General features: G+C 44.8%; 1 long non-coding RNA gene across 3 annotated transcripts in view; it reads left to right on the top strand.

The window, feature by feature from the left end:
• LOC127025064 (uncharacterized) overlaps positions 1 to 12,519 on the top strand; it is a 298,716-nt gene extending 286,197 nt beyond the window's left edge. For all 3 annotated transcript variants that reach the window (XR_007767619.1, XR_007767618.1, XR_007767620.1), the window contains one exon: positions 12,329 to 12,519. This is a non-coding gene — a long non-coding RNA (uncharacterized LOC127025064). The remainder of the gene's footprint in view (positions 1 to 12,328) is intronic.
• Positions 12,520 to 27,378: the final 14,859 nt, after the last annotated feature.

The following is a 27,378-nucleotide window of genomic DNA, read 5'->3' as shown; positions in this document are numbered from 1 at the left end:
TTGTAATTTGTTTGGGTCTTAATAAAGGAAATTACATCCTTGAAGGAGAACTAGCCACAAAACTGTTGGTAGATTTCAAATGTTGTAATATATTAATACTGACCATTCAATCAAGAACATGACCACTCAGTGGAAAAGAAGAAAAAAATCCTAAATACAAAAGGGTAGAGTCAGGTTCCTCAAGCAATGTAAATAGACACTTAAAGGATGGTAAAGTTTGCTGCTTCTAAAAATTCATTTGAGGCATTGCTTGGAATATCGGTAAATCTGACAGGCAGCCTACTTGGTTAGCACAAGGGATAATTCATTTGGCCCTTAGTGTGTTAGGAAAAGAGCTGCCAACATTGCATCCCAAAATGCTTAGGGAGATTCATCCCATAAGCAGGTATGATTCTGCTCTGTAGAAAAAATAAGAGAGCTTGTTCTGCTACTTCACTAAAACATGAGCAATATGTTTGCACTTGTCACAGTTAACATTTGCATTTAGTATCTGCATGGTGAGAACTTCTAAGCTTGCTTATACCTGCTGAACAGGCACAGGTAGCGTTTGTGTCTGACCAAAAGAAGTCTCTCCCCCCTGGCTAGATGCCGTACTACATGTAGAGCAGTATCTGCCGAAACGAGGTCTAGCATTTTCTATTTCCCTTCAGACTCTTCTTGCTAACTAGACTCTAGAAAGGCCCAAAAAGCCTTTTCTATGCAATCATGCTATTTTTAAGGGCTGAAGCGGCCTGGCCTTGATTAACTGACTAATTACTGCTGAGTCATGCTGGCAGGTGGTACCTGTGAGAGGAAAACAGCTTATAACGGTGATGGCACCTTTCTCCTAATGTATAAGGACTGGGGGGGGAGGGAGATGGAAGAGTGAAACGGTGGCAAGGGTTTGTATGGCTGCAGCAGTAGGTTTAGGGTGACTTTGAGACTTTAGTACCAATTCTTTACTAAGTTTTATTTAGTAGCACAGGTAGTTTGTATGCAGGGCAAGGTACTGATGCAGATCTGTGTGTTATGCTGGGCTAGGTTTCTGTTTTGGTATAGTAAACAAGAAATACAGCTATTAGCAGCTGCCATGGCAGGAATAACTGAGTAAGGCAGTCTCTGGGAACAGCCGCTAAGCATCAAAGGTGCTTAGCTTGTCTCTTATTAATATGCCCTGGATCCCTAAGAGGGTCACTGCTCTGTAGGGCCTGGGAAGACTCCTGCTCAAAAATAAGCTGTATGTTGTTGCAGAGTAGTTACCAAAATAAAATCTCAGTCGTTGCTCCACGCTGCGAAGGCCTGAAGAGCTGGTAAAATATGTGGTCGTGTTGTTGTGGCTTGTTGTTCCAACTGAGTGTGAAGGAGGGAAGTGACTTTCAAATAACACAGCTAACTGCCCCTGCTCTTGGGATATCAGTATTTCTTGATGTCATTTATGTCACAAGAGCAGTGTGTTCTGAGATCACACTATCTGTCAGGCAGGGTGACCAGAGGGAGACAGCAAGTATCCAGCACAGCTAGGGTGATGAAAGTAAAGGTCTAGGATGCTGGGCAAGTGCTTGTTGCTGCTGACTGATGGTTAACATTGAAGTGTCCTATGGTGGTGCTGTTTTTGAAGACCTGTATTTGGAAGAGCCATACATTGTAAAACTCTGTCAATGGGGGATCTATGGCTCAACTGAACCTGGGCTCCCAGAAGATACAGATGTTTTAACCAGCTACTTACATAGCCAAATGGTTATCTCTAGTGTTGCTTAACCAGCTGATCCTAGAAATTATTTGAAGATACAAAGCTCACGACAAATGCTGACTGATTCTATTACCAGTAATATTTGCTAATTTTCAAATTATCTGTCTGTCTGCATACAGGTGTATGTTTCTTTATTGTTGCTTTTCCACTTAGCAAACAATCTGTTTTGACTGTGATTCAGCTCAGTTCTATGCTGTTGGACAAGCATGTTTAAGTCAAAATATCCAGTTGTTTCCTAATCAAATTGTGACAGCATTTTAAAATCCAAATTGTAACTTACTCTGTGCACAAGTGGGAAAGTAAATAAAATAGGGGAGGTAGATACTTGTGGGAGAAACAGCAGTAAGAAGGGCAGAAAGACATGGTGATAATGGAATAAGAAATATCACTTGTACCATTTCATTATGGAGAACAATAAACATCTTTAACCCAGCCAAGATCAGCTGTAATCAGAAAGAAGGGAAGAAATTTGGTGTTTGACTCGCTTCTTATTGCCAGAACCTCAAGATGGAATTGCAGCAGCCCCGAGACAGTTGGTCAGACACAATGCCCTGTATTGTCGTTTACTTTTAAGAGTAGCAGAAGGAGTCTTGTCAGCGGAGAATTTTCTGTGACTCTTGGGAAGGGTGGCTAGCTTTGAAACGGTTTCTAAAGCACAAATTGGGGAACAGTTTTGTAATGCACTTGATTTTTTTTCACTCAGTCACAGCTGAGAATAGCATCTGTAGTACCTAAAGGAACATGAGCATTAATCACTTCAAATGATGTAACATACCCAGATATGTAACAACTACTATTTGAATTATATTTTGCACGGAGTGATATAGTTGCAGTTCATCCTGAAATCCTGGCTGGAATCTGTATCTAACCCCAAGTGAAGTAATTTTGTATTCTCAGTTCAGCATACAGTAGAACAGTAATCAGAATTGTGATAGCATCACGGAACTGCTTATAAGACACTGGAATTTAATGAGCATTAAAAAAAATCCTTGTAGTCTTCTCCAAGGAGAAGTTTCTGTATATAGTAAGGCAGAAGGTAACACTTCAAAACCTAGGGCACCAGCCAACCTTGCATGTTTGAGAGAGGGCAAATGGGCTCTCTAGACAGTCTCTCTCATATGCATGCAACATACTACTCGTGAGAAGAGGGAAGTCTGAGCCCTTGCTGAAACAATGGCGGGGAGGGTCATCTCGAGTGCTTTTCTGATCTTTAACCTTACGATGCTGCTGTATGTTTCTTCAAAAGAGCAAATAAGCAGCCTTGCCACACAGACTTGAAGGTAAAGCACAGTAGAGTTACCAGTTCTAAATAGTTCACAACCTCATAATAATACAACAAAAGTCTAGTCAACAGCCCCCAAAACAGGGATGAAGATATTCATCAAATCTGATGAGGCTCCTATTAATTAGAGTTGTTAAGTGGTAGTTACACTTTTGTTAGTATTACCATTTGGAGATTTAACTAACAAACCTAATGGGGCTACTCCTGCAAGATGTTAATTAGATATGGCAATTCCACTTACCCATGCAGCCTCGGCACACAACCATCACACATCAATATTTAATTTAATTACTGATGTTGTGGTGCAAGTCACATCTGATTTAAGAGATAAATATGCTTAATTAATAATGAGATAAAACACATACAGTATGTCACCTTTTGTCATTTGAGCTTTATTAGGTATAGTAAGAAAAGACAAATGTGAACATTGGAGAGGCCGTGACATGGTGCTCTGCATCTCTGCATGATCCTTGTCCTTCAAGTTACCTGAGCTCACACTGTATTATAAATAAGATAAACAGAGCTGCAAGTGTGCAGGGCACCATTCTACATAAAGATACACTTGTGTCTTGAGTAATTCATCATTTACTTCGGTTTTTTGCATAATTAAAAAAGTGAACATTCATCTTGGATTAGCATCTATAGAAATTAATTTTATCAGGTTTGATCACGGTATTCTAGTCTGTGTTGATGTGGCCTGGTACCAAGGCCAGGTGTGCAAGAAACCATTCTGCAGCAGCATCCTTTGGAAGTCAGCCTTCTTTCCATTGGCATTGGACATTCTCTATTCAGAGCTTCCTACAAGAGGCTGTTGAGAACAGTGTATATGATTGTCATGCCACGAGGCAGAGTTCTGGAAAGGTGCATGCAGAAAGATTGCTTACCACTTTGTAAAGTATGGGGGGAGAAAAGGACAGACAGGTAGGCCTTGAGGCTAGTTATGATGATTCACCGTATTAAAGCAGCTTCCAGCCGGGACTGGATCCCTATTTCATAAGGGGCTTTATAACCTGGACTGCTAGTCTTAGCCCAAAAGACTTACAGTTAAATACAAAACAAATGAATAAACAGGTACCACACAACCAGTTCACCAGATCTGGTGAAATTAAGGAAACTTCTTATGTTCATTTTTTTATGGAGGATCAAAGCCTTAGAAGGTCCCCCTCTATACGCAGTGTCCTTTGTAAGCCTGTGCTTCCAGGGGTTCACAAGCTAGCACTAGAAGTTTGTGTGGGTTGAAACTTGCTATGCAAGATCTTTGCCTGGGGGCCATTTGGTTTGATGTGTTTGACAAAATTTTAAGAGCTCCTAAGTTAACTGCGCCAAACAAATAGTTTCCTAGAGGCTGAGAAGATTTTTGGAACTTTCTTGAGGGAAAATTCCCAATTGGCAGAAAATCTGTGAATGTAAAAGCAACTCATGACATTGTAACCTACTGAAACATATATTGCTCTCAAATCCGTCTGTAATCGTTTTTTCTATAATGTATATAACTCTTCTAGTATTAATATTGAGATTAACTAGTATAATGGGAACCTGTTGGGCCATCAAGAATGGTTAGTGAAGGAGACCATTTCAGTATGGTCTGAGAGTTCCTCTCAGAAACAAAAAGAGCCAGCCAACAAATCAAGACTGCGAAAGCCTTCAGCTGTCCAAGCCTGTTTTAATACCCACTCATCCAAAAGAAAATGTATGGAGTATAAGAGGGGGAACACTAATGCACAAAGCATAAGTGGAGCAATAGGCAGGGAATAATGGAAGTGCCGGTGCTTGCAGTGAGGGAGACTCTTCTTCAAGGATAATAAAATAGAACTGCTGTTTTTTCAGCTCCATGACCCCGTATTTTAGGTGGTCACCATGGTTGGCACTGTGATCTATTGGTATGATGGATGTACTGCAGAGTTTCCAAAGGGTGTGACTGAGGTGTGGAATTCAGCAGTGCTGAGCTCACACCTTCTGTCAGCTGCCAGAAGTGGGAGAGGCATCCTGGGACCTGTTCCCTCTAATTACACTCCCTGGTCTTGACAAGTAAATGCATCCAGAATCAGAGAATGGGGGATGGAGGAATCTGTGGAACCCATAGCTCCACCAGCCAAACCTAACATTGAGGAGTGGTGTATTAGGAACGCTTTCCCCGTGAGACCAGCAGCCTGGATGACTAGCCAAGAAATGTGTGGGAGTCAAGAACTAATCCTTTTTAAGAAGAACTTGTAATTTTCCCCCAGGAGAGAAATAGTGCTACAGCTGGAAGGACGGGGTAAGAGCAGCACTGCCTCCAGCTCTGTCTGAGCACACTGCAAATCTACAACTTGCATGGGAACACTGAGGCTGAACATCACCATAATGTACATGATAGTGTGTGTTCATCTGAAGAGAGAGTGGAGGAGGTAATAGTATAGCTCACAGTGATTTGGCTTTCAGAGAATATGCAACACAAGTTATACCGATACCATGGGTATGCCCTGGGCAGAGACAGACTCCGGTAGTTCTACCAGGATCAGTAGCTAGAGTGGAGGTGTAGCATAAAATTAAGCTCTTGTAATGAAGTTGCACAGGTTGATGGAGGCTTTATCCTACTGGGTGGTTAGCAGTTGTATTGATCTGTGAGGCACAAGAGAGTCCCGTTCTGTCTTCCTTACAGTGCTGCTTTGGTAAACATTTGTTTCTTCCCTTTTATTTCTGAGAGCTTGCAGTCTAATCCTGAGGTAGTCCTGAATGCTCCAGTTTTATAGTCATGGGGAGATTTTATAAGTTCTCCTGTGGCAGAATGTGGGCTGTGTGTGCCATAAAGTATACCCATGAGCTGACAGAGAGTATTAGAAAACTGACTGATCCTTCATGGAGCCAAAGGCATGCAGGAAAGTGTTAATATTCTTTGTCTTTTCTTTCCTTTCCTCTTCTTCCTTCCAGATTCCTACGTGTCCTCACTGGGGAAAAGCTGAGCGCAGTCTGGCCCAGCTGATGATTCCAGCGACTGCATGTAATGCCACTAGCACCTACATGTGTGAAATCCCCCACTCCTCCTTTCTGCAGAACACTGTTCCAGAACAGGGCCTGGGGCTGTCCCTTATGGTTCAGGCAGCAGCAGCCACTTAGCACAGGCAGTTGTAGTACTTCTCACCTGTCCAGCCTGCCTGACTTTTCCAGGCTTGCTAGTGCCTGTGGGAGATGAACTTGATCCTCCAGCTCTCCTTGCCATTTGCGTGCTTCCTAGAGACTTGCTTTTGTATTAAAGTGCCTGAATCTGGTCTAAGGATTTGGGAAGGCAGCATGCCACTGATTATTACTGATAGCAATTACTGCAGATTAGGTTGTACACCCAGATGACATCCAGCAATATAGGCTGAAGCAGATTAAAGATTAAAACAGTCATTTGACAAGGGAATAATAGTCACCCTATCCTTTCAGTAGAGAACTGTTTCTGGACTCTGCAGTTTAGAGTACCTGCCCGATATTCTCACTGTTCTGTTCATTTATACTTGGACATGTTTCTGAGAAGCTGCAACTTATTTAGACCCCCTTTCCTGTGAATGAGTAGTTTAAAATTGTTTCTTCCAATGTTCATTATTTTGCACTTGTCTATACTAGTAGCTAATGGAGTTGTGTTGCAGAAGACTCACAGCTGGATATGACAGTCAGAACCAGATGTTCACACCCTAGGCCAGACACAGCTGTTCCTCTGTAGCTGGCAAGGGACGTAGAACAAGTAAATGCAGAGACGGCAAGCCTGAAAAAAATCTAAGGTAATCAGGCTGAATATGCCTGGAGATTTAGGCCATCTGGAAGATTGCCAGAGGGCTATTTATTTTGATGTCTACACCTGCTGAATGGGAATGCTTTGTGTGAACTCAAAGCTTTAAGTGATACTGTCTCTCTCCCTTTTTCAGCACTCCACTCCCTCTAGGCAGTGTTGCTTGCTTGATAAATTGTGCTCTACAACTTCAGTTTGTTTTTTAAAAAAAAAAAAACACAAACCTAAAACTTATCTTGTTTCCTGGCTATTGATGAGGGTAGAAGGAAGGCGCTGCAGCACTGGAGAATAGAAAGGGAACACAGTGTCATAGACTGCCCCTTGAGGGTTAAAGTCTGTAGGCAGTGTAATCTGCTAGATGTGTTGTGAGCCACTGGAACAATTTTCTTTGCCCCATTTATAGTGAATTGGGAGAGAAATTCCCATAAGCTTTTTACTTACTGTTCTGTGCACACTACACCTTCATGTGCGTAGTGTAACAGATTTATCCCACAATGCCCCATCTGGCTCAGCCCTGCTGGCATGCAAACCCCTCTTTACAGACAGCATGTGCCTGCCTTGCTGTCATCTTGAAAGCTCTTGGGATTTTTATTTTACAAAAAGTTTTGGTGTTGGTAGTGGTGATGAGCATGCTCCTACAGTGACAAACATTTGATTTGGATGATTTCTCAGGGCCAAGGCAGGATTTTTGGACAAACAAGACCAAGAGGATCACAGATAGAAGGACTGTCTTAAAGTTGCTTACAGGGTAGAGGTCTCTCAGCAGATGCTGGTTTCCCCAAGTCCCTGTGCTACTGTAAGGAAACGAGAACATCTCACAGGTGAGAGAGCAGTTACCTTAAGGAGCGATGTCCACTGCTGCAGTAGTATTCTCTTCTAAACACACAAAAATCTGTCTTCTCTTGTGTTTGATTTTTACCAATATTTTCCTGGTCATTGTTCTGATGCATTCAGCATCATTCTCTGAGCAATCTTCTACTCTCACACTCTCCGCAGCCATTAGCAACACAGGTTTTGCCATCTTCCCAGCATGTGCTGAGCCGTAACCCTGTTGTAGTTGACATGCAGCACATGCAGCTGCACTGATGATAATTGTGCCCGCTGCTGTCAGTACCATACCTGGTTCTCAGATGTGCAGCAAACAAGCATTTTCTTTTTTGCTCGTGCACATGACGGTTCTTCAAATGCTATTATTGTTCTGTACTGGTTTTGGCAGGGATAGAGTTAACTTTCTTCACGGTAGCTCATATGGTGCTGCCTTTTGCATTTGTGATGAAAATAGTGTTGATAACACACTGATGTTTTGGTTATTGCCAAACGGTGCTTACACAGCGTCAAGGCCTTTTCTGCCTCTCACACTGCTCCCCCCGAGCGAGTAGGTTGGGGGTGGGTGAGAAGCTGGGAGGGAACACGGCTGGGACAGCTGACCCCAACTGACCAAAGAGTTATTCCACACCATATGACGTCATGCTCAGCAATAAAAGCTGTGGGGAAGAAGGAGGAAGCTGGGGGACATTCAGAGTTATGGTGGTTTTCTTCCCAAGTAACCGTTATGCGTGATGAAGCCCTGCTTTCCTGGAAATGGCTAAACATCTGCCTGCCAATGGGAAGTAGTGAATGCATTCCTTATTTTGCTTTACTTGCACACGCAGCTTTTGCTTTACCTCTTAAACTGTCTTTATCTCAACCCATGAGTTTTCACACTTTTACTCTTCCGATTCTCTCCCCCATCCCACTGGGGGGGAGCGAGTGAGCAGCTGTCTGGGGCTGAGCTGCCTGCCAAGGTCAAGCCGTGTGTCCCAAAGGCAATAGTCAGTTCAGGGGATTATCTGAAAATGCACCATAGTTCTCCCTCAATTTCCCCACCTTTGCCAAAGGATGCAGTGGATTTCCTAACCTTATTCTTATGGAATATCTGTTTCTTAACCTGGCCTGGATAGTGGAAAAACTGATGTGTTATGCTATGCTGCTTTGCCAGAGGAAGGAGATACAGTTTTTCTTTGATTACTTGTTTGGTTTCCATTAGCAGATAGGTGAACTACAGAGAGTACTCGAGCTGACACCTTTGAAGGATACCAGATTTTAAAACAAATAAAAGGAGATCTACTGTGTGTTATAAGCAATAATCAATAATTAAAAGCCTTGTTAAAGCATTGCTGAAGAGTACTTCAGAAGAAAAGTAGTTATACTGCATTTCATGGTTAATTCAATGTCAATTAGCTGATTGTTAACTTCCCTCCAGCTAAATCTTGTTCAGCACAGAGAAGAGAAATCAAAAGCATTCTAGCTTTAACAAGCCTAGTGTTTCAATCATTCATCTCTGCCCACGGGCTCAAAATCAATGTCAACAGACGTTTCATTGCAATTTTATCAGCCATTTCTGCATGTCACTGTTTTCTTGGCTGCCCGGATTGTCCCTGAAAACCGTCTGTGGGAATCGGAACTCGTCCTGAGCAGAAAGCCGAACGGACTGCACTTACTCTTACCTAACTCACGGTTGGGTTCCCTTTCGTCTAGGTAATAACGCGTGCTGGCGTCCACCTGGACTTCCCAAGCGGCTCGGTGAACTTCTCTCCCGTGGGAGGGCCCGCGGGAAGCTGCCCGGCCCGCCAGCCACGCGAGCGCAGCCGCGGCTCGGGTGCGGCCCGCCCGCCCTGCAGCACCGCGGACAGCGCCCGCCCGCCCGCCCTGCAGCACCGCGGACAGCGCCCGGGCGGGGCGGGGCGGGGCGGGGCGGGCCCCCGGGGGGCGGGCGGCATGGCGCCGGCCCTGTGCCCGGCGGGAGGGGGCTGTGCTGCTTCAGCCCTCCTCTTCCTCGGGCGCCGGCCGAGCGCCGACTTCCGCGCGCGCAGAAGTAGCCTTACGGGCGTGAGCGTCGCCTGAAGCGCGAAGAAGTCGAGGGGCGCTCCGGCACAACAGTTTGTCTACCTGCGAGTGCTTGAATTGCCCCTAGAAAACTGTGTCACCAGGTAAAATCTGTAAGACGTCACAGACGTCCCCCTTTGCTTCGTAATGACATCGCTAATTGTGAGGTTCACTTCTGTGAAAAGTAGCAAGAGCAAGAGCTAGGCTGAGGCCTGAAGTCAGGTGCTAGTGGTGCCTGGGTCCTGTCTAGCTGTTACAGAACTTGGGTTCTGTTACAGAACAGGCTGCTTTCTACCTGAAATCAGAGTATCTGACTGCTGCACTCATACTATGAGCAATGTAGTATGACATGTTACACTCAGGAATGACACGAGTGGTATTTTGTACTTCTTGCTGATTCCAGATCTGGTCTGTGGTGCTTCGGCTTCACTCCTGTCTTACAGCAGCGTATAGATCCACAATAATGTTTTTCATCTTCTGTGACTGATACGGAGATTGCCTCATCAAAGAAAACATTGTTTTGGGCTTAGAAATCCGTGCCACTTTCATCTTTTGGCTGTACAGCAACAGCGTTATATATCTGGCATAAAGCAGCCAACCTTCTGGAAGCTTAAAATAATACTGCAGCCTGGACTACTGCAAACGGTACAACATTGTCTTCTCTCCTTTAAGCTGGCTTTCCATACTATTAAGTAATGTTGTGCCACAGCCAAGTCCTCAGTCCTACCTTTTAAGGTATTCTACCTAATCTGCAACTCTGGGTTGAGGATCTCTGTTGTCTGCTCTTTAGACCAAATGAAACCATCCATCACAAGACAGAGCCACTGTCTTCACAGAAGTTTTCAAGGTTTGGCTCACACTTTTGGATGTTGCTTTCCAGGAGGTACAGATAGCATTTGACTTGGAGCTCTCTGCACCGTTGCGTCTCCTGCCTTTAGTCTGTGTGGTAGAATTTTTTCTGGAGCGTTGCATTATGTTTTTGCTCATTTAAATTCTGTCTGAAAAACCTGCTGTTGTGACACCCACAGTATGATATTCAGTAGTACTGCCTGTTCTCTTGATTAAAAAATATAATTGACAAAACCAGTTTGTATCTGTGTGAGTCACCTACATGTCTAGTTGCTATAACTCTTTTATTCCTTCATTCATTCACTCTGTCATGACAGTGGTTAGACAGGGTGTTTGTGGATATGTGGATCTCTATGATATGCCTGGCAAACTGTGCATCAGTTCATTCGAAAAGGAGACGTATGTGGATTACCAGAACTGAATCTGTTTGTGTTTCTTCCCTGTTTTGGGGGGTTTGGCTGGGCTTGGGTTTTTGTTGGTGGTTTTGTGGTTCTTTTTTTTTTTTTGAGGGGGGGAGGGGGTGGTTGGTTTTTTTTTAAAGTAACCTTTCAACTCAGCTGTTTTGCCCCTCTTTTTTTCCCCTCAAAAAATAAGCTCATGGACAATGCCGTGGGTATCAGCTTTACTTGTGTGATGTATTTGAAAAAGAAGTTCTAGCAACATTGTTACAGATGCTTAAGTATGTGAGGGCTATGGAATTAGTACCCTTGAAATGACCTCTGATTTATGTTCAGATAGGGGCCTGATTTTCAGTGCTACTTTAGATAACCTTTTAGACTTTAGATTTGTTTCTAACTCACAATGACCCAAACCAGTGAATGTTTAGTTCCAGTTACTCTTGCCCTTGTCATTATTTTTGTGGCTCTCTTAATGGTTTTTTTCACAGGAACCAGTAGTTGGCCATGAAGAAAAGGCTATGCCATACTAGCATGCTGCTCATTAATACAGTGAATTAATGTGGATTTATAAGAAAGAAAAACCTTTATTTTCCCAGCTGAGATGTCTTTCTTCCTCATCATTTTATGATTCATTCTGTTCCCCTCCCCCTGTGTTCAGTTTGAAACTGTTGTCATCAAACATCTACTAGGCAACCTAGCAAAAGCAGACCAAAGATAGGATTGACCTACTCATAGCTCAGTTCAGAAATAACCTGGCTGCAAAAATCTGTATCAGAAGGTGAGACAGACTTAACCTGCAAGAATAAATGATTGGCCCTGTAGGGTAGAATACACATACTCTCAGTGTGTATTATACTTACACTCTTGAAAGAGCTGATTCACTTTTGGGGCCTGTGGCTTTCTGCCTACTTGCTTCAGGAACAGGGTGTACCAGCCCAGCACCTGGTGAGAAGAGTGGAGTCACCATCGTTACCCTTAACACACGAATTGGTTCTTCAGCCGTTATGCTCATTCACCTTGGACAAAATGACTTAGGGAAACGATGTGATCTAAATCTGCTCACCAAGATTAAGAGAAACTTGGCATCTGTCCAGGCAGCATTTGGTCAGTGTTGCTACCAAGGTAAATGGGAGCCAAGCCAACAAAATTGAGGTTATTTCCCCAGCTCAGAGATGTTTGCTAACACTGACACGATGCCCATGGATCAGGTAGAAGTTTTAGAAGTTCATTAATTTTGATAATGGGCAGGAGGCCCACTCTGTTGCTCCAGTTTGTGTCACGTTGTTGGGGAGGCATCTACAGAGAGGCAAAATAAAGTACAGGTCAAAACAAGCCAACGCTGTTATACCACTTGTGTCTGAAGAGCCGAATTCTGCAGCTGATCTTCTAACAGTTTCAAACATATTTGCGTTAATGGCTAGCATTGAATTTCTGTTTTGCCAATTTTCCTGCAGGTTTGATGATCACTTTTGCGACACTTCTGTTTCAACGGGACCCCGACAACAGTGATGCGGAGGAAAAGTCCAGTTCAGATACCTGCTACTCAGAAGGTCCTTCATCACGGAACTAGTTTTCCCTACTTCTCCCTTCTCTTTTTTTTAAGAGAATAGATGCTTTCATTCCTGTCACAGTAAGGTGGAGTATTGTTGCCATAATAAAGCTTTGCTTTTGTGCTACTGTTCCATGCTGCCTTTCCTTTGCTTTTGGACATTTTGCTTGACCCTCTCTTAGATGTCCTTGTCCTTTCTTCCCATGTTAGAGTCAGAGGTAAGCATGTAGCATGAGAATTCCAGAGCAAGGAGGCCTTATGGCTTCATAATGCATAATATGTAAATTCACATACCAGTGTCTGACCCTAGAGTCGAATAGGAGTTAGAATGGGAAATAGGAGAGGTAGCCTTCTGATTGCTTTGGTTCAAGAAAAATCCTTTGTAACAGAACTTTTGTAAAGTATATACAGCTAACATTGAAGGTCTAAGCTAAACCGTGCTGCATGATATTAGGGATTAGAGCTAAAGCAAAGTTTCTGGCTCTTCCCAAGGACCTGTTCTGTTGGATAGCAGATTTCTTTCAGGCTACAGAAAGTCAAGTTCATGTGTTGTACCAGGTCTCCAGTCACACAATACATATGAACTAGGCTACTGGTATTCAGCCTTGCAGTCTGCTTTTACAATTGGGGAGGTGGGGGGGAAGACGACACGGACTGGAGGTGAATCAGAGGTTGCTATTTCCTCCTTAGATTGAAACAAGATGCGTGATGTGGCACCTCTCTCTCTGAAAACATGAATGCACGTTATCAAGGTTGTAGCAGCAACAATAATGGGGCAGGACTGATGGGGAGGGAGTAGACATGACCCATGAGGCGGGGGAAGAATATGACTTGACCAAATGCAGTTCTTGGTTTTTCTCTTTATGAAACACTGATATTCCCTAGGTCATTTTACAAACATTCCTTCACAGAATGGTGTTGCACCTTAGCTTGATCCTGTGAGCATGAGATACTTCCTTTGGTTTTTCTCATATTTGTTTTCCAGTGCAGCATCTCAGTTCAAACTGTGGCTGTGTGTTCTTTGTCAGGCGATGCTTTTGGTGTTTATAGAACTGTGCAGAACCTAGCAGGGTAGGAACTGGATGGCTGGGGCCTATAAGCACCACCAGAATACCAGCAATACCAGTGAAGTTACCCAAGTTTCATTGTCAGAGTTCCGTTTCTCCTTGATTCTGTCTCAGAAACAGCTAAAATCAAGGCTTCTTTCAAGAGCTTATGCTAAGAAAAAGCTGAAAGTGCAATAGTGCAAAAAAATGAACACCAAAAACTCCAGAATTCAAAAATGTTTTTCCTCGGGAAGATACCAGTCTTGCTGACATTGGTGGAACCAGCAGTTTGCCCTGAACTTGATACTGCATCGACTTCTCTGTGGGCAGACATCTATATCTTCATGCAGATATATCAAAATGAGTATTTGTTTTTCTAGTATAAACTTTTAAAAAGAAAGAACCAGTCCCTCGTGGAAAGATGTTCATGTGAGCTGACAAGAGCCATCCTCTCTTTTCAGGTTCTAAGAAGTGGTGTTTTCAGTGCAGGAAGGCGATTCTTGTCTCCTAGGATCTCTTTCTCTCGGGGCTGCAGAAACAACAGCCAACTTCTTTTTAGCCTAAATTAGCTGAGGATAAACAAAATGAAACACTCTGGGAAAAATTCTGAGAGAAACAAAAAAGGGGGGAAGAAAAAATCTTCATCTGAAAAAAACAGAAACTTTTTAAAATAAAAAAATATTCTCCTATTTAGATTTTCCAATTTCTGGGACTTTTAGGCTAAAAAAAAGTGCCTTTTCCTATTAAGAAAATTGCTTTCACTTTCCTGCAATGAACAGAGTTCTGTTTCTAATGATGGAAGAAGTTGAGTGTAGCTGCTGAGTAGCTGGAGTGGGGATCCGACTATCAATGCGTCACTAGCTAAATGTGATTTGAGATGCAGTTTGCTTTTCTATATCTCAGATCTCGGGGCTAAACCACAAACTGTACATGACACAACTAAATTAATATTTAAAAATAATTACTTGCTGCCTGAAGGTAAACAGAAAAAGGGTAAATAATTGATAGCACTGGGACTGCCACACTGTAAGTCTGCTGAGCGTTTATGATGTGCTGTGAAGGTTCAAAGGGATTGCTCGTCTGCTGCCTCTGAAGGAGGGTTTTTGCTAATCATTCCAGGGCTTGTTTTGTCAGCCAGCAATGTTTTCAGAGTTTGAAGCACCAGAATAGAATGCCAGCTTAATTTAGGTGAATCTCTAACTTAATTTACTAACTTTCCTTCCAAGATTTGCATTGTAAATGATAAAGTGATTTTCATATATATAATTTTTTTTTTATCCCATCAACATCTGAAGGGAAATTTTATGTGGTCTGCTGCCAAGAATGTAGAGTAACTTGTATTTAAGGAGTGCTTACATAACGTGCCACCCTATGACAATACCTGTCTGCAGAGCTTGGTGATGCCTTGATAGTTGGCAGCTATTCACTTTCAATGGTAAATATCCCTCCTCTTATAGCCCAACATCAGAATAATCAGCATGCAAAGTGGCAGATGACCATAAAGAAAAGTCAGTGATTTCAAACTGATTCATTTTCCCCTGCAGTCAGAAAACTTCTTGCACTGATTATTGCATTGACAGTGAAAAAAAAAAAAAAACGCTCTCTCCACACAGGACTTCACAGTTTTCTGGTGTTAAAGCAAAGGATAAGAAAATACACTGGCAATATATGTGGAGAGTCAATAGCTGCAGGTCTACAGTGTCTTTAAATAAGGTGCCATACACCCCTATGGGGCAGTGATCGTTAGATAAAACTTTTAAAAAGAGAAGAAAAACCAAGCAGATGCTAGGATCTGTCAGCAATGCCAGCTGGGCCACGTGATCAAATGATTCCCAAAGTGTTATTTGCAATACATATTTTACTCAGTGCTAGGAATGGGACATGGGTTCTTGTCTCTGTGCCCCGTCAGACCTTCAGTAATGGCAGCTACTTTAATGCCTAGCACTGCATCACGCTTTACTTCCATTACTTGAAAATGCAATCTAAGCTCTCATTTGGATTTTGCAAAAAAAATCAAATACCGGACTAAGGTGTACAAGCATGAGTGTCATTTGAAGACACGCAGTAATTCTTACACTCTGTTGAACAGCAGTAAGGCTTTAAGTGGAATCCGTGAGACTTTTTCCAGCTGGCGTGCATCTGGAAGTGAACAGTAAGAATGACTAAATAGAAAACATGATGTGCAAAGAGGGACTGACAAAAGTATGTTTTGTTCAGTCCGGAGAAGACAAATGGAAACAGTAGAGCAGCCATCGTATATGTAAAGTGTTGCAGCGAAGAGGAGGGAGTACTCTGTTCTCCTGTATGTTTCTTATAATGGCTTAAACTGGGCTCTAGAGGGGGAAAAGAAGGGAAATGCTTCTGATGGTAGAGAGAGGTCACTGTTAGAGCAGATTGCTGGGGAGGGGCTGTGGAATCTCTGTCACTGGAGATTAACAACACATCAAACAAATACTGTCTATAAGGGATGACTTTAAGAGTACCTCAGTCCTGTCTCTCTTCCAGCCCTGGCAGTCCAGGGCTAAATAACTGAGACACAAAGAAGCTGAGCACTGAGGCTCAGGCAGGACTTGAGAGTCTGTTTATGTCAGGTCCAAGCTCAATGTTTGTGTGAAACATATTAGGGGGAGTAAGGTTGCCAGTTTTCCTATTTTGCAACTACTATTGCAGCATTTGGATATTCCTGTGTGTCCTAGCTCCACGGGTCCTTACTTACCTGAGAATCCTCATTCTCATTGATAAAAATAATACTATTTCTAGTCCTCATGGTTTCAGAGGAAGGCCTAAAAGTGTGGCTGTCTACAGCCAAGAGGCTCAGAAAGCAGAAGGCAGCACATCTCTGATACGCTTTCATTATATCACTGGTGGGGCAGGGAACTCCTGCTTTTTCATGCTTGGGGTTCCCAATGCAAGGAAAGGCAAAACAAAAAAAAACAAAAAAAGTCTACTCTGAACTCCGTTCCAACATTCAGGTCACCACCCTTCTCCTTTCTTCCCCACACCCAAGACCACACACTTGCACTTGCACCTCCAGGCATGCATGTCTGCCTGCCAACACAGAGGAGGTTACCGATCTCATCACAGTTCTGGTTGTCTTTCAAAGAAAAATGTCCTAAAAGAAACCCCAAGAGCTCAGTGGTGCAACCCCACCCCCTGCCATGGAGCATGGCCACACTGAGCTGCACACAGGCTCTGGAAAGAAGTGCTTTTTTTCTTGTTGGGAAAGTGGCCAGTGGGTTTTACAGGAAGAAGCAGCTAGAGGCAAGTCGTCCTTAAAGGGTTTGCTGCTTTAAGGGAATGGGAAGCACTGAAACAGACTGGGGCATCTCTGGCCAGTACAAGAATCATAGGGGGAATTTAATTTTTCTTATCTTTCTCTGAAAAGTTATTCTATGTTATTTGCAGGAGTGTTTTATGAGACCCAGGCCTTTGTTGTATTACCAGCTTGAGGAACAGGAAAACGGGGATTCTTTCTTGAACACTGATGTGAACAAGCACCGGACAGACCCAGGATCAAATGACGGGATCTGCTGATAGCCGGAGTGCTCCAGCCCTTCTGTTCTCTCTGTGAGAGCTTGCTGCTCTGAGTGGGATGTCAGTTTTTAGCTTATTCATCTTTTCTGTTTGATGTCTCTAGAAGAAAGTACCTAGTGAGGTGTTCAGAACGGCTACTGAGTCAAACCAGAGGTTCAGTCCACTTTTCCAACAACTGGCTCAGCAAGGTCTGTGTTTCGAACACCTGTAACACATATGACAGACAAGGTTTGGCAGGTACTGAACAAGCTACAGCTTCCCCAGGTGCCAGGATACAGCTGACATTTATTTCCTAATACATTTTACCTCCCACATGGGCAGTACCCCCCCAGTAAGAGCCACCCTGCTGTAGCTCTGTCTTGTAGAACACTGTTAGGTATAGATAGATTCACTTGGAATGGGACAAGAGGTTACTGTCTAGAAGGGGATGTTTTCTCCTGCTTAGCAGCAATGAGGAATGATTTTGTAAACCGGGCACTTAGTACTGGACAGGATTGATCCTTCTTCAGCAAGTTCCCATCCGATCAGCCTGCCAGATGGTGAAGGAAGAGCCTGGAAGGATCCCTTTATTGTAAGTAGGTCTTGAATACAGGGACACTTTTTAACATTTCCATCAACTGCCAAAATAATTTCTGCAAAGGATTTCCATCTGAAGTAGTAAGGTGACATTCATGTTCTTCTCCAGCTCATAAATACGGATATTTAAAATTCAGTCTTTTATAGGAACTCACTCTCAACACTGTATTGAAGAAGGCCTTTTATAAAGGATGTGCTCACTCATGGTAAATATTACAGACACAGATGAAATTATGCTTTTTAAAAAAAAATTGGGAAATTTGCAGAAAGCATTAGGCTTTTAAAAAAACTGCTCCATTTTGCAGGCCTGGTAACATTATTTCAGTCAAAAAATAAAATCTCTGGGAATAGCTACTGGGCTGAACACTACAATTGTTTGTCTTTAACAGGGAATAAATTGGTATTTCTGCAAACAGTGAATGGTATTGCTAATGTGAATTTTGTTTGACTAGGTAGTGATTTGGTGTATTATGAGGTTAGTCCTGTAGAAAGGAGAGTAGTGAAAATAGCCACTGAGCATTGATTGAATCAAAAACTAAAAGCTATCACCTTGAAGAGAACTTGCCTTGAAAGCATTGAGGCTTTCGGAGGTGTGTGCCGGCAGCAGTGAAGCCAGCCGTCCCAGTTAAGCTTCCCAGAGAATGCAGTAATACATGCAATAAAGAGATTTTGCTAGTGAAATACCCACTTGTGAACTGTTCATGGGTATAAGAAAAATGGATCTGAGGTCTTGCCACCTGAATTCCCTTCCTCTCCCTCGGTAGGTTATCAGCATGAAAACAGGAAATGAATTGGACACCATTAATAAAACATGAAGCCTTCGTGTTCAGGCTCTGTGCTCTGTCGTTCAAGTGTAGAAGACACTGTGTGAGAAGGAAACAGAGGAGTCAAATCCACAAGTTCATTTACTCTTTTTAACTAGACAGCAAACTTTGGCTCAGACTTGGAACTAAACCTTTCTTTTTTCCCCTGAATTTTATTGAAAAGCTTTTAAACCCTCATACAGAAATTCTGAAGGATTGTTACTGAACTGTGAGTAGTCTTTCAGAACATAACAGATTTTCCTAATAGATTTCTCCAATAATTAGATATTGCCAATACTGTTTTTTACTCAAAAGTGTCTTTCACTATGATGTAAATTTTTATACCTTGTTTTCATGCATTTGCTTTTGGAGCTGTTTACATAGCGCAGATTTTTTTCACTGTGATAGATGCCCTTTTTTTGCCAGTTGCTTATGTTTGTGATTTTAGGAATGTCCCGAGGTATGTACCTTGCTCTCTTTTGGGGGCTCATTTTGCTAGAGGGGAATGTATGATTCACTTGTCTCATAAAAATGTTGTTTTCCACCAAAGAACAAAGGATTAGCCTCAGTAGAGGTCCATATGAAGTAGACTGAAAGACCCCCCCACAGCCAGCACCACCACCTTTTCTGTCTGTATTTTAAAACCATCTCATGAAAGCTTATGGTCACAGCAGTATGCAACCCAAGGATGAGAACTCTCCAACCTGTTGTGAAAAAGTCATGGGAACAAAAGTAGAAGACCCGGTTCAGCCAGACAAAGAGGCCTTCTGCAGCTATAATAAAGGCTTGTTTTGCTCTATGGGGGAGTTTAATTGCAAAATACTTAGCATAGGTGAATCACAAGGAGCCTAACCATAGGAAGAGGTTAACCACAGTTATAGGAAAGATTCATCTGAGGCTACAATAAACAAGTTCTTGGTGGGAAGAAACCAGAAGACTCTGCTCAGCTGTGGACAGGCCCACTCCTGAAACTCAAAGGTTGAGTTGCGAGTTCAAAGCAGGAATCCTCCTCCTGACCTTAGACAGTTCTTTTAGGAAATAGCCAAGTACAAGGTCAGGTGGAAAGATAAGATGTTTATTGCTAGTGGGAATTTTTGTTAGGCTGCTGTGGCTGGAACCACCAGTTCATCTCCCATGGGAGACAGTGCTTCATAGTAAGGTCTGCCACAACTGTAAGTGTAACCGGGGGATTATTAGGACTTCCATATTTTTTAACAAACTGATGTATTCTCACTGTTAAATAAATGTGGAAGCACTGCTTCCTGGATCCTGTCAGGAGCAAGAGGCTCTGGTCTCATAGAGATTTTAGGCCAGGTCCAAATTCCTTGAATTATTTCAGTTTAGTCTCCTTCGAAAGAACCTGTTTGCTCGATGTGCCTCTTGCTTAATGCCTGAAATGCAGAAGTAAAACCTCAAGCTGGGTGAGAAACCTGGACAGTGAGACAATCCACATTCGGCAAAGCTACAAATTCAGTGTTACAGTTCAACTCAATTAAACATAATTTTCTTGGCTGCCATCTACAAGTTTGATAATAGGAAATTGGATTTGACTCATTACAATACAAAGGGGCAGTTTGGTAAATGTACATTTTCAGCCAAAATCATTAGTCAACTAACAGAATAGAATTATGTTTTCATTGAAGTTTACGTTACCATTTGGTTTACATGTTTTTGCTGTCTGGCTCTATCCATAAGAAGTGCAGCCAAGCTCTAATTCTCAACTGTTTGAAGTTATTCAGTCTCATGAGAGATATGCCAGACAATTCATTGGACAATATTCAAAGTATTAGTGAGGTTAATTCTAATTGCACAGAAGGATCTATATTAAGATTTCTATTTCAGCGCATTTTTTGTTACTTGGGTTTTAGGTCATATGAATTGTTTTTCTACATGATTGCATTTCTGTTGTCAGAATGTCTAAATATGAAATATTAAAATTACTATACAATCAGTTCCTATGCCAAAGAACTGATATTCCTTTGGTTGTGTCAGAATATTTTTGGAAAAATTCTGAGCCCTCAGAATGACAATCTGAAAAAAAAAAGCTGAAACCATTCTTTTCCCTCAGAAGTATTTGTCTGAAAATGCCCATTTCCAGTGTTCCCATCCAGCTCTAGCCAGTACTTAGACCGTGGGCCGTGGCAGCACTTGAAGACAGCTGAGATGCTCAGGATAGTCCCTGGGGGTGCTGCACCCAGCATGGGTGTTGGCGGCCGCGCAGCAGCCCCGCTCCAGCGCTGGGGGCACGCGCGTCCCGGGGGCTGCACAGCCCAAAGGCGTCGGGGTTGGGTGGGAGATCCGCAGCAAGGGGGGATCTCCCTGGAACGGGCTCGGGCAGAGCCACAGGGCCAGGCGTGAGCTTCAGAGAAAACCCGATAAATGGGCCCGTTCTCTCTGCTGGTCTGCGCACGGGTGTGCTAGTCCGTGCGCCATCTTGCAGCTGACTCTTGCATGGCTTCCACCTGAGCAGAGTCTTGCACTCTAGGGAGAAATAGCACCTAGTAAATGAAAGAAACAGATGAAAAGGGAAATGTTGGAGGCCAAGAAGCACTGCTCTGAAAAACCTCTTTTGGAGAAATCCTTCCTATCCAGGAACCACCTTCTGTTTGCAGTTTGAGGTTATTGGGAATAGAAATTGGAAAATTCTGTGAACAGTGAAGAATAACGCAGCTGAAGCCTTGCTGCTTGGGATCAGCTGAGTGGAAGTCTGAGTGAACATGATCAATTGAGTGGAAGTCTAACTGGATGTGTTCAGGGAGGGGTGCCTTAATATGATTGAGGGGATGTGGGACTGAGCATGATTTATTGAGAGTAATTGAGTATTCAGTACTGGAGTAGGAACAGGAGTCACTTAACAGAGATTAAAATACAACAGCACCTGGTGCTTGCTGCAAATACATTTTTCCTGGAAAAAGGGATAGTTAGAAAAAGCCTTCATTACCCCTTTAGAGTGTTTTCTAAATAACACATCTCTGTTCTTTTTGAAATATTAGTATGTTAAATGTCCAAACGGTTCTTGCTGAAAATGATGCCTCTGTTAAATTACCAGTGCCCACTCATTTTCCAGGTAGAGGTACTAGGTACCCAGGGCCATTTGGAAACCACTAGCAGATGACTAACCAGCAGGGAAGGCTGGGAAAGACCACTTGGTCCTGCCAAAGGCTCTGAGCCGGGCCTTTTTGCTGCAGTCATTCGTTGCAACTTTCCTGCTAATGCTGCATCTGATTTCCTTGTAAGTATTTCCTGTGACTACGTTTTTAGCCTCTCCCTGTAGGAGTCTGTTTTAGGCTAGTCATTTTTTATAGCTTTTTTTTGCGGCCCCCCCCCCCCCCCCCCATCTAGCCTAAACTTTTCCTTCCCTAGCTCCAGGTCAGTGCTTCTCATGCTGGTGTCTCCTGCCCCTCCCTCTCCTCATCCTGCTGCTCATTCACATTAACTGCAAGATAATTAGAGACTAATCCTGTCCCCTGAGTCTTTGTTTCTCCAGACTATGACTTAAATCCTACCCTCCTGCAGCAAACCCCACTGAGATCCTCAGGTTTGGTCCTTTTGGGGCTGCTCTTGCTGTTGTATCTAGTTCTCAGCACAAAGTTCTTTGATATTATAATGTTGTAATGACAGGAGACCCTGGTTAAGCAAAAACAGAACCGGCCTTCCCTCCCTCCCTCTGGGGGTTGCGGGTTATTAACAGAGCTTTGCTCAGCTGAGCAACATGGAACCGTCAGGTCTCTGCCCGCATTCCTGTCTTGCAGCTTCAAAATTCTCATACTATTTAAAAAAGCAGGAACAAGGCAGCTTATACGGTCCCAGCAGATCCTCATCCTGGCGTAGCTGCTGATCTTTTGAAGTTAGAGGCTCACAAAATCCTGCTGTCCATCTCTGTTCCCCAAGAGGAACAGGTCTGGGAACTAGATCCTCCGTGGGGACAGCTGGCACCCCGCTACTGGCTTGGCAAAGCCAGCTCCAAGATGCAGGCACCCCCTTGGCGCCCATCCCCATCAGGGAACCCTTGCTGTGAGCCCGGACCCCTGCCTGCTTGCCAGCCAGCCTGCCAGCCTCCACCCCTGCTCTGCCCTATGGAGACTTTTTTGTTTAGTGTTACATGCTTTCTTTAAGTTCATTATGCAGCATTATATCAACTGTTTTATTGGAATAGAAATGAATTCTGTCATCTGCAAAATCAGTGTCTCGAGTGAAGAAGTCTTTTGGACTTGCTTGGCACAACCTACTTTTAATAAGCCCCTGTTACACAGTAGTTGTTAGACCTTATTCCCAGGTGTTTCACAGTTTACTCCACTCTGTTTTGTGGCGCTGATACCAGGTTGAATGGTTCACAATTTCTTGCTTCTCCCTTTCCTGGTCATCCTGACAAGCAGCAAAGTTGCTTCATGTGCTCACTGCAAACCCTCCAAAACTCATGCTGGACTGTTCCCAGTGCTGGGAACTCTGCCAGAGCTTCATCCCCGTCCTACGCTCTCCTTTTTGGTACGTGGACTGCTCTTCAAGTCACATCGACGAAAGGCACCAGATCTGTGATGCTTCTCAGCCCTGTAGTGGGGACTAGCAGCAATATCAGAGCCAGATGAAGAGTTTGGTGCTTCAGAACCAGGTCTTGTTAGTTTGGGATCTTTCCATTTGAAGGCCTCTGGCACATTAAGAGCCCTCCCCTGAGTTTTTCATCCTCTTTCAAGCTGCTGTAATAAACCTCTTCCAGTTGGCTCAGCTAGTAGTTTGTGGTGGGTCTCTTGCGTTGTGCACATGCGTGCCCTGAGACCTGGGCTGAGCATCACCAAACTCATCTCGTGCACACACTGCAGAGAAAGGCTGCTGGCCCACAGTGCGCTGTGGAGTTGAGTGGATCTGGCAGCAGCGTCTGAATGACTGAGAGCTTCATGTCACATATGCAACCTGCCATGCGCCCTGCTCTGCTGGAATTACAGCTCTGTGCAGCACCTAGCATTTGTCTCCGGTAAAGCAGGCTGTGCAGTAAGGCTCGGGAGTGCATTTTACATTGTGCGCAGGATAGACTGGGTGCAGTCCAAGACTTCCACATCTGCAGCTATAGCATAACCAAGGGAGGAAATCCAGGAGGCTGCATCTCCCTGAACAACAGCACCACTTACAGCCTGGTCTCAGATGCCAGCCGGGGGCCGGAGCCACAGAGCAGCAGTCTGCCAGCACCAGGGAGGAGGCTGGCATCTGCTTTTTCTGTGTGCCTCAGGATTAGTCCACCACAGCTACGCACGTCCAGATCCTACTCAGGGGCATCTGTGGCCTGCACCAGTCTGTGCTGACGATGGTCTCTGCGGAGTGGCTCTTCCTGCCTGGGGGTGCCTGCGGCGTTCAGCTCAGCAGGGTGCCTATGCCCTGGACAGAGTCTGAAGAGTGGAGCAACGATTTGAGCTGCTGCTTAAAAACATCTCCTTGGAAAGCTTCTACCTGCTGCAACAAAGAAGGTGCCTAACCAACAGGAGAAAATATCATTGCTTGTGTCTTGGTTCGCCATAGTCTAGGACAGTGGCCTGCCAGACAGTTACCTGGGCATAATTTCTGGCATGAACTTAAGATAGCTAGAACTGAGGGTCAGACTTCAGCCTCTTCCAGACAATCCCAGTAGCAGAAAGTATCTGAAGAATCCCACAGACTCACACCCAATTTTCAAGGCCAGCATTTCTCCCAGCATACACAACCCTGCCCAGGAGGCTAGCAGGGTTACATTATCTGGAGTTTTAATCTGGACATGAGGAGGCAGGTGCTGGAGAAAACAGGCAGGCACATGAGCAGTCAAAGGCAAGAGCAAGCGTTTCAGGTCTGCACACTCAGCACATTGCATCCCATCCAAGCAGAGCTGGGGATGTTGCCGAAGTGAGACAGGGAACAACTGGGGATGTGTTGCAGGGCTTCTGCCAGACTGAGCACCAGGAGTAAGGCAACATCGGTGCTCTGTGAGACAGGGGAAGGGAACTGCTTAAGGTGAGATCCAAGGATCGAGAGGAAAATTATAGTGGAAAAAACAAAGCATATTGAGCTGCAGTTCCTGAGGGCTGTGATGAGAGACCCTCTGGCCCCTCAACGTGTTTGCACCATTGCTGGAGACACACGAGTCTCAACGGACCGGCATGAGGGAGGACGATCACGCCTGGAGCGGGTGTCCGCGAGAGGCACTGCCGGGGAGGTTAGGCAGGGCAGGGTGTTCAGGGCAGTCCCCCACGAGGGTTGCTTTTGTGATTGTTGTTGCTCTAACTCATCTGCGTTACGAGAATGTGTAGGGCAAAGCACGAAGCTGGAGGCCCGCAGTGCCGGGCATGCTGATACCAAGAGCTGCCTCGGCTCCCCTCCGTCAGTGCTGTTTAGCATGACCGGCCGCGGCTGTAGGGAGAGGTACCCACCCCTCCGGCGGGTCAGCGGCTGCTGGAAAACGCTCGTGACGGGCCCCCCGCGTCCTCAGTGGGCTGGCAGCTGCCTGCCGCCCCCCGGGCTGGTGCCAGCCCAGCCGCACAGCAGATCCACCGCTATGCCGCCCTGCCCAGGAGAGCAAAAAACAAACCCAAGTGCTAAGCGTCACAGGAGCGTGCCAGCGGGGAAGGCAGCAGGGGATCCAGCCAACGCGGGCGGGCGGGCCAAGGGGGGAGCACCCCGCAGAGACGGGGCGTCCCTGTGGGGTGCGTGGCCGCAGCCAGTGCCTAGAGAGCTGTCGCCGGGGTTAGCACCGTGTTGGGCCTTTGCTTGTATATGAGTGTTAATCCTCCAGATAGAGTTTCAGCAAAGAGAAAGTTGATACAGTTTAAATGGAGGGTTTAAGGGCTGCCCTGCACTGGGAAGGGGCTCAGGCCACGAGTGGATAAATGTCAGGTGAGCTGCAGAGGAGACAGTGCCTTGCGCTGGGAAGCACTGCCAACACAAATCTCTTAATAGTCTTTCAGTCTCTGCAAGGCCTTAAAATCAATCAGAGGATTAACTAAGCAAAGCTGGTTTTATGATACATGATCCAGCTTTGTGCAATTGGATCTAACTTTACTTAGGCCCTCCTTTGTGACTGGGCTTGCTAACGTGCCGCCTGCAGCCTAGGAGCCTCATGGAGGAATGGCAGCAGCCGGAGGAGGAGCGGGAGAAGCCCTCCCTGGGGCGGCCTGGAGGAGCAGGGGTCCCACCGCCGCAGGTGTAACCGGCTCGGGAGGGATGCCCGGGAGCAGCAGCGTGGCACTGCTCACGCAAGCCAGTCACTTCCCTCCCACTGGCGTCTTCTCTTAATTCAGCATTTCTCCTTGCAGAAGCTCTCTGAAGGTAAGCCACTGACCCCTTCCTCCTAGCTACCAGCTTCGTGTGGCTTCTGTGACTCCTTCTTCCAAGGAACAGGTATATGTTGCACTTTCCCTTTGCTCTCACGCTAGTGGCTCCTGGGCATGGGCGCTCAGGGCTGAGCTGAAGCCTGGGAGCAGATGCACCCTTCTCCTGCCACGTGCACTGGTAAGCCTCATCCTCAGAGGACCGCTTTTGAGATGTCACCAGTGAGGGAAAAGATGAGTCTCCCTTAAACACACACTCCGGCTCCTGGCAGATCAATACTTTAATTCGTTTGATGACAACAGGAGCAATCCGCCCAGCTGACGCCAGGCAGCATCTCTGTTTCAAACCAGGTGTAGGAGTGTTTGTTTAGCTTTTGCCAAAGCAGTTTACTTTCTCTCAGGCTGAAAGTTACTCCTAGTGACAACGTGTGCATGAGAGCTCTGTCGGGTCCCTGACGGGAGTCTGAATCCCCCTCAACACGCTGTGGTTGCACAGCACAGGCAGATCTGGATGTTTCCACTGTACCTGCTAAGCAGTCATAGTGCCAAAGTGATGTGAGGAATAATGAAATATCCCCTCCAGAACTGAGCGGTCTCAGTTTTCTGGCAAAATTCTCCTCTGCCCCTTTTTTCCAGACTCGCTTCTGCAGTCTGTGGCCAGGTTCGTTCGGTCCAGCAATGCAGAGGTCGTGATGCAACATAACACAAAGTGATATCTGGCTGCTGAATTATCCTACTCTCCAGTATTTGCGCTGACTTGCGAGCCTCACAGCTTTAGGCCTGTCAGCCTGAACCAGGAGTTCATCTATGCAAATTTGCTACCAGAAAATGAGGTCTATAAATAATAGACACCTTGGGCCTGCACGTCGGTACAAGGTAATCCATTGTCTTGCTTGAAATGTATCCGGTTATATTTCATGCTTCTGTGTGAAAGTTACAAGGAAAGAAAAGTACCCAGGACAAAATCCAACCTTTACTCACCTTCTGACCTAAAAAAAGAGTGGAGGGGAAATGTTTCTTGGCTGAAACTGGAACTGGTCTGCGAGGAAGCCAGCCCTTGGACTTCGCTCTGTGCTAAGGGGTGCTGTAAGAAACACTCCTGCTGCTTCTGCCTCCTTTGCAGTGGTTGCCTCCCTCCCCTCTCTTTTTTTCAGAAGAAATGTGAGAAAGCTTTACACCCTTTGCCCAGCAAAGGGCTACTTTAGATATTAACAAAAACCAAACTGTTCCTAAGTTGTACTGCCTTTAAATCTTTCTAAACTGAATGTATTCACCTCACAGCAGTCTCAGCTCGTGGGAGGCACTTCTCTTCTGACTGCTACTTCGGGTGGCCCAGTATTCTTGGGAACACAGGCCACAGAAATCAGGTGAAATTATTTAATTCTCTTTCTATCCTAGTTGTCGAAGCGTTTATATACCTGGAAAATATTCAGGAATGTGCGACAAGGCTGATCGAGGGTATAGAATAGCATCCATAGGAGGCACAGCTCCATAGACTGTGATTCCTCAGCCTGGAAAGAGGTGACTGCGGGACAAAATGATAGCAGTCTCTGAAATCGTGAGTAGCATGAAGAAGTCACCCAGAGGTGATTTGCTCACTGGCTCTGGTTCTTCAAACAGAAGAAGGTGGTTCTTTGCACAGTGTGTCATTAATCTGCAGAAATCTTTGCTGCAGAATGTTGTGGATGCTGAAGGTTTACATAAATTTAA

The sequence above is a fragment of the Gymnogyps californianus genome, chromosome 22, assembly GCF_018139145.2.
Source record: "Gymnogyps californianus isolate 813 chromosome 22, ASM1813914v2, whole genome shotgun sequence".
NCBI lineage: Eukaryota > Metazoa > Chordata > Aves > Accipitriformes > Cathartidae > Gymnogyps > Gymnogyps californianus.
Note: the sequence above shows the minus strand (reverse complement) of the source record. Positions and strands in the feature narration are given on the sequence as shown.